The following is an 8,123-nucleotide window of genomic DNA, read 5'->3' as shown; positions in this document are numbered from 1 at the left end:
GCACCCACTAATTGATTAATATTTGACCCGTGTAGTTTGTTTACTTTGTGTAAAGCAGTTAAAACTTCTTTTGTTTTTTGGCTACTTTTTTTTTTTTGGTACCATAGTGGAAATTTCAATCATCTCTAATCTTTTTATGCGAAAGTATACAATCTTTTATCATAACATTCTTTTGAAATTCAAAAAAAAAAATTAGAAATCAGTCACGCTGCTTAAAGACTTAACTTGCTTCCTAGGATACAATTACTGAACAACACACAATAAACGTATGACTTAAACTTACACACACAATAAAAGTATGACTTCACTTGCTTCCTCACCAGTTCCAGCTTCACGGGACTAGAGAGTACCTTATTCATCAACTAAAATGTATATACTTCATCAAAGGAGAAAAAAAAAAAACACACACACACACACACACACAGAGAACAGAAGATATTTGTATACAACATTTCCAGGTACTTCTTTTGTCCATTAATACTTACTTTTTTTTCATTTATTAGTAATAATATTCACAATTTTCCATGCAAGAGAGAATGAAATCATAAATTTTGGAGAAGCATGTGCAAACGAGGATACCAATTGCAGTTAATTAATCATACAAATTAAAGAAAAAAAATTCTCCAAAAATGATAGAAAATTGTTAGTTTTTAAGTTGATTTGTGGTCTCTCCATTGTTTTTAGCGCAATATGTCTTACAATTCGCTTTCTAAAGGTTCGCATTATTTCACCATAAGTATCTATTGTTAGCTTAAAATTGCTGGTGGACTAATATTGTTTATTTATGTTTCCAGTGTAAGTGGATTTTTGAAATGCCGCAGATAAAAGATTTGTTAATATTCAGATGATAAACTGTTCAATAAAATTATACTACGGCATTAGACTTTAAGAGCAATTGCTTATATAATTTACAGCAAGAATATATGTATCTACATTGATTTCAGAAAATAATAAAAGGTTCGTGTACCTTTTATACTGATTTCAAACACTTATATGCAAATAAAGACCAACCGAATTTCAAGTCAAGAAGATGAATATATCCATTCTGGGATGTATATACTCAAATACTGCACCAAGTTTTAGCACATTCATATATTTACCTTTTCTTGCTTACTCAATACATACAATATATAAATGAAGAGTCGTTATAAGCATTTTAGCGTTAATTTTATGATTCCTTTTTTACACTTTCGATTAACTTAACCAATAACTAAGTTTTTTTTTTTTTTTCCAATAGCTCAAACACAGCAGCTGATCATATCATACAACTTCTTCTCTTTCTCTATAACAAATTACTTCACTAGAACCTAATTCTTCAAGTTTATGCACTCAACTGAGCAGCAGATATAAATCCAAAGGATCCTTTTGCATTATTCAACAGAAAATAGAAGCTCCCCTCCCCCTCTCCCTCTCTCTTCCCCTTACCTTCCCTTTCAACTACAAATTAGTTGTGAACCTGTGCATTCTACGGGCATATACTATTTATCGTATTTAGCTCTTACTGATTTTTGGTAATTAATCTTATAGGTATGCTAAAGTAAATATGTTCAATCCTATGCACAAAAATAAAATTGTCCGCATCTTTTTACATTAAAAAATATTAGGTATTCTAGATAACTTAATGTCAAAAGAGAAATATAGTGAAAATAATCATTGAGGTATTAGTCTAAAAAGTAAAATTTGTGATAAGCTACTGAAGTAACAGGGTAAAAATGCAGTCAGCTTAAACAACAGATCTAAATCCATAGGAATCTTTTGCACCAGCAAATGTAAAATAGTAATGGTACGTTTGCTGTTCTTTTTTCCCCTTAACTATAAATGTCATGTGCGGTAGAAAGTATGACGTACTGTTCTATCTTCCACAGAGTTAATTAGAAGACAGGGTGTTACATATTTAATTTGTTCTTCTCAACTGCACTTGCATGGCTAAAAGTAGTCTGTTTCCCTTGAAATAACTTCTACAAATATATTGTTCTCTTAGTTGCACAAGCCATAATTACTACCGTAAGCTAAGTAGAAGGAACCTGTTAGTCTTAACACGTCCTGTCATTTTATGTTATTCAAAATATTGGTCTTGATATTAAACACCCATCAATTAAAGCAGTATTAGTTTATATATACACAATAATAAGATCATTACTTACTCCCGTAAATCGCCTGTCCTTCTTCAATTTGTGTCTTCTTTTTGGTTCTCTCTCTCGCTCTCTTTCTCTCTGTTTTTTTTTTTTTAAATTTGGTTTAAGTTTCCACACACACACACACACACACACCACCATAATGTTAAACAATTATGGTATATGTGAAGTTTTATAAATTCCAAAATTTAAGAGGGCAAACTGTGATTCACTCTAAAAAGGGTATTGATTATAACTATAGGTATTTTTGCCCGTTAATTGCTACAAAAAGAGCAATTCAGTCTTGACATGCCAAAAAAAAAAACATTTTGACTGGTCTTAAGAGGGGAGCAAAGCATATATGCTTTTGGTTGTGGGGGCAAAGTGGCATAAACCCCATAGTTAGGGGAGCAAAGTGTTATTAACCCTTATATTACAATGAACGGCCTGAGTGCTTTTTGGTTTTTTCAACATTATTGGATAAGAACAGGACGGACTTCTTGCAAGAGGATGCATGTTTTTTCCTTGAAGCATTAGTGAATTCTAATTTGTACTATCCCCTTCCCTTTTTGTTTAATTTGCTTACTATGGTAAAAAAAAAAGTTAAAACTTAAAATCAACGGATTCTTGCTTGAGGATGGTAGCTGCATGTGACCATTTTTTTTTTTTTGGGGCTAACTTCAGACTACAATTTACAAGGAATCCCATCCTTTATCCTTCTTAGTTTTGGTTCAGAGGAGGGGTTGCGTTTCTTATTCTCTGTAATCAATCTGTGAGCCATATTTTATGAAGATTGAAGGAGGAACAAAGGGAGACCGAACAACAAAGCATTAGTAAGGGGGGGCTTTTAACTGTCTGGAATTTTCAATCACTAAACTATTGTTAATGAATATTTTTGAGCGATGTTTTAATTTTCTTGAAGTTTTACTTAGATAATATTTCCTGCAACAGAATACTCAAAGTCTATTCTGTTACCTTTCATCACTGCTGTCCAGCCGTCCGGCCTTTGCTTTGAGACTAGCAGGTCTGTCCTCCCTGAGTATTGTTCGTTCCTTTTTTTTTTTTGGTTTGAAACTAATAGAGTGCAGTTTAGTCGGTCTTCTCACGTGCTTTTCCTATTTATTTGGACTAAATACTGCACTAATCGGTGGATTTTACTGAGATTTTGTGTTCTATGCGAATTGCAGCATTTAGGGGCAAAAGGAGCTGGGAAATTAACTTTTGAAGCCTTCCTGTCAGTTAGACGTGGGCACGCCTAAGTATGATGTCCAAAGCCGGATTTGCGGGATTGTTGGCCACGTGCAAACTTCCAAATATTTGGAGATTCCTTCGCGGTGACAATTCTGGAACAATGCTGACTTAGCCAATTTGCACGTGAAGAGTCATTTGGCAACAAGACTTCAATTGGATTTCAATTGATTTGGTTCCTTCTTTGACTAAACGTGCTGACCCACAAAAGCAGGAAGACTACTGGGTCTCTTTTGGAGACAACCGCACGAGGACTCTATAAATACAATCCCTTCGCTGGCTTCAGGGGATCTCTCTCTCTCTCTCTCTCGGCAGAAACAAGTTTTAGTTTAGGCTTTTAGCATAGTTTAGATTTTCTTTTCTTAGCTCTTTCGCATGGTTGTTCTCCATTAATGGAGGACTAACCTCTTAATTCTAATCAAGGGGACAACTGAAGACTTGGTTCAACAATTACTGTGAGATCGAAATTATTTTAATCGCTTCCTCATTTATTGGTATTTATGTGTTTCCTGTTTTTAATTGTTTTAGTCCTTATGAATGATTAGTTAGTGCGCAATAATTAATTATTCATGTAGGTTATTTTGCTAGTTAGGGGTAATTGAATCCGTAATTGTTCGTTATCTCTATCTCAGTAGCAACTGGCGTAATTGGGTTTATGTCAAGGAAACATACGATCTAATTTAAACAAACCCTCATAGCGTGTTTGTTAGTTAGGATTGGGCCTTTCTAATTATTAATGCAATCTAGAAATTAAATCTTACGGTCGTACCTAGGATTGTTTTTGGGTTAGGGAAATAGTTAACGGTCGTACCTTGACTATCGATAAATTAAGGAAGGGTTGGTTGTTTATCGCGTGTATGACAACTATAACCAATCTATTAATAAATGTGGAATTATCTGTGAATCGATGATCAGTGCATGAACCATTTCTGAAGTGTACCCTTGGCTAGAGTTTCTTTTAATTATTTCTCTTAATCAATTATTTTTTGCAGTTAATTTATTTAGTTAGTATTTGATCCAAAAACCCCCCATACTTTGGACTCTAGAAGAAACGAATTATCCCCAGTCCCTGTGGATTCGACCCTACTCACCGCTATATACAAAATCTGTATTTTTCTCGAGTAGGTTTTTATTATTGCACAGGTTCGGCACCTGTCAGAAACTTAACTATTTTCATGAACACGAGATTAGTTATTTTCATGAACACGAGATTAGTTGGATCTAATTAGTTGAGCAATGGCTATATGGCGCCCATGATTTACGAGAAATGCTGGTCATAAACCAGTTGTATCAAATCCATTTTCAACTTTCTTTTCCCCTAATTCAAGGAAGTATACGAATTACAAAGTGAGAGTAAATTTATCGTTATACAAATTTGGAAATGCTGAACTTTCTTGAGGAAGCCAAGAACCTTAAATTATCGCTCCGTGTCAATATGTATGTTGATTTGGGTATTGTATCTACCAATTAGAGGTAGGTTAGGGATTTGATCGGAACATTCTTTTTTTTTTGAAAGAAAAATGAGGAAAATAAGGTTTAATTCATATATATAATTAAAAGTTTACATAGAGTAGTTTCCTTAGCAAAAATACATATCAGACCTCAAGACAGGCAAAAGAATGGAGTAGGAACTTAATTAGAGTTGGAGGCTTGGAGCCATGTTATGGCAGGATGCGTTACATGTTTAATTTATTCTTCTAACCTATACTTGCATCAGTAAATGTATTCTGTTTTCATAAAACTAATTTCTCCAAATATACTGTCTTATTAGTTGCGTAAGCCATAATATACACTAGTGTAAACTCGGTAGCTAGGAGGAACCATTTATTGTTAATTTACACTTCCTGTCAATTTATTTTATTTAGAATATTGGCCTTGATTATCACTTCATTATGTTGATACGGCCAAACTCATCCATTAATAAGTGGATTTGGATATATAATGAACTTTGAATGGGTGTAGATGGTGACTTGCATTACTCATTTATTCTTATTTAAAAATAATTATATATTTAAACTCAATTTTTGATTGATGTTAAGTGGATAAACGTGAATTTCTCACCAACCCAATAACAATAAAATATTAGTATTTCTTGTTAAACAACATGAGAAGAAAAGGTAAAATTTCAAGCGGGTCATAAATGGATAATTGGGCATACTCAACTCATACCTATTTTTCAATCGCACCAATACTGAACGAATAGGTTTGGTGGATATTTGAATTGAATTTTATATCCCCAAGGATAGCAACTTAATTTCACCTCCGAAGCTAATTAACCCTTGTTTTGTTTTTTTTTTGTGATGATGAAAGAACATTTTATACCACTAGTGTTCATATTATCACTACTGTAGTTGGTTCAAGGGTTTTGTCATTGCCATGGGCAATCTCTCAAATAGGTTGGATTACAGGACCTATGGCTCTGATTAACTTTTCTCTAATCACATTATTCGCATAGACTATTCTGACAGATTTTTATCCATTCTCAGATCCTGGACTACATCCGTGTAGATATAGTTTCTTCTGCCGATACTGAATCTAGGAATCAATAAAAATCTGCCAGAATAGTCGATGCGAACAATGTGATTAGAGAAAAGCTAATCAGAGCCATGGGTCTTGCAATCCAACCTATCTGAGAGATCACTAACCCCTAAACCAACTACAGTAGTGATAATATGAGCAGTCGCGGTATAAAATGTTCCTTCATCATCATAAGAAAAACAAGGGTTAATTAACTTCGGAGGTGAAATTAAGTTGCTACCCTTCAGGATATAAAATTCAATTCAATATCCACCAAACCTGTTCTTTTTGGGCGCCCATGGTCGTCCTTTCCATTGGCACTGTCAATGGGTGCTCTTCTCAGTTCATCCATGGCTACAAAACTTAAGTGGTGATCGCTGAAAGCGAACCAACCAGCAATTGCTAGAGAGTAAAAGTGGATTTTCGTGTGTGATGGCTTGAAAGAAAGTAAACCGGTACTAATTGGTGGAGAGTTAGTAAGAGAGAGTGTGGATTTTTTTGTGATTGATTGCTAGACTATGAGAGGACTGTAGATCTCTGCACACATTACCCTTCAGGATAGAGTAATGTGTGCAGAGTGGAATTCAAGTGCAGTACGTAATATGTGCATGCTCGCGACTTTGTTCCATATAATTAGAAGAAAATTCCGCCCATCGAAAATCGTCTAGCCTAGGCAAGAGTTTGTTTGTTGTTTATATGAAGTTCACTCCCTCTTTTACAGACGCCAAATTGAAACCATCTTGGGTAGCTACGACTACTGTTAGCTAATGCAAGTAAGTTGGGCAAACGCTACGACTGTTTCACCTAGTGGTACGTGTGTGCAAAACTTAACCAAATCAATAGAGAGAGAGAGAGAGAGAACGAAAAAAAGAGAAAAATTGAAGAAGGACAAGGGAATTATTATGTATACATAAACTAACACTATTGTATTCACTGGGTGTTTAATGTCAAAGCTAAAGTGTCAAAATATGTGTTTCGGACAGATTTAAACGAGTTATAAATAGTTAATGAATATAATTAGGTCAATTCACTTGTACCCATTTAATAAGTGGCTCAAATGGGTCAACCTATTTATATTCATTTAATAAATGAGTATGGATATACCCAATTATTTATTTATGACTTGTTTGAAATTCTACTTGTTCTTTATTTCTTCAGGTATTATTTGATAAGAAATAGTGATAATTCAAAAATCAGTGAGAGCTAAACACAATAAGATAGTCGTAGGATTTAACATATTTACTTTTAACATACCAATATTAGCAAAAATAAGTAAGATCTAAACACTATAAATAGTACATGCACGGGTTCACAACTAATTTATAGTTGAAAGGGAGGGTGAGGGAGAGGAGGCGCGGAGCTTCTATTGAATAATGCAAAATGTTCCTTTGGATTTCAATCTGCTGCTGTTCAGTTGAGTCCATAAACTTGAAGAATTAGGTTCCAGTGAAGTAGTTTATTTTAGAAAAAGAGAAGCAGCTGTGTTATGAGTTATTATTTTTTTAAAAAAAAACTTAGTTATTGGTTAAGTTAATCGAAAGGGTAAAAAGGGAATCATAAAATTAACACTAAGATGCTTATAACGACTCCTCATTTATATATTGCATGTATTGCATGTATTGTATATCTTTTGTCAAGCAATACAATCAATTATCGTTTCGAAAAAAAAAAAAAAAAGTAAGCAAGATAAGGTAAATATATGAATGTGCTAAATCTTGGTGCACTATTTGAGTATATACATTCCAGAATGGATACATTCATGTTCTTGACTTGAAATTCGCTCGGTCTTTATTTGCATAAAAGTGTTTGAAATCAGTATGAAAGGGGCTAATTTGACATCATTTCATACTGAACTAGTTGATATGAAAGGTACACGAACCTTTTATTATTTTTTGAAATCAATGTAGATACATATATTCTGGTTGTAAATTATATAAGCAATTGTTCTTAAAGTCTAATGTCGTAGTATAATTTTATTGAACAGTATATCATCTGAATATTAACAAATCTTTTACTTGTGGAATTTCAAAATCCACTTACATTGGAAACAAAAATAAACAGCAATATTAGTCCACCGATAATTTTAAGCTAACAATAGATACTTATGGTGAAATAATGTGAACCTTTAGAAGTGAATTGTAAGACATATTGCGCTAAAAACAATGGAGAGACCACAAATCAACTTAAAAACTACGATTTTCTATCATTTTCGGAGAATTTTTTTCTTTAATTTGTATGATTAAT

Source organism: Coffea eugenioides, chromosome 6 (genome assembly GCF_003713205.1).
Source record: "Coffea eugenioides isolate CCC68of chromosome 6, Ceug_1.0, whole genome shotgun sequence".
Lineage (NCBI taxonomy): Eukaryota > Viridiplantae > Streptophyta > Magnoliopsida > Gentianales > Rubiaceae > Coffea > Coffea eugenioides.
Note: the sequence above shows the minus strand (reverse complement) of the source record.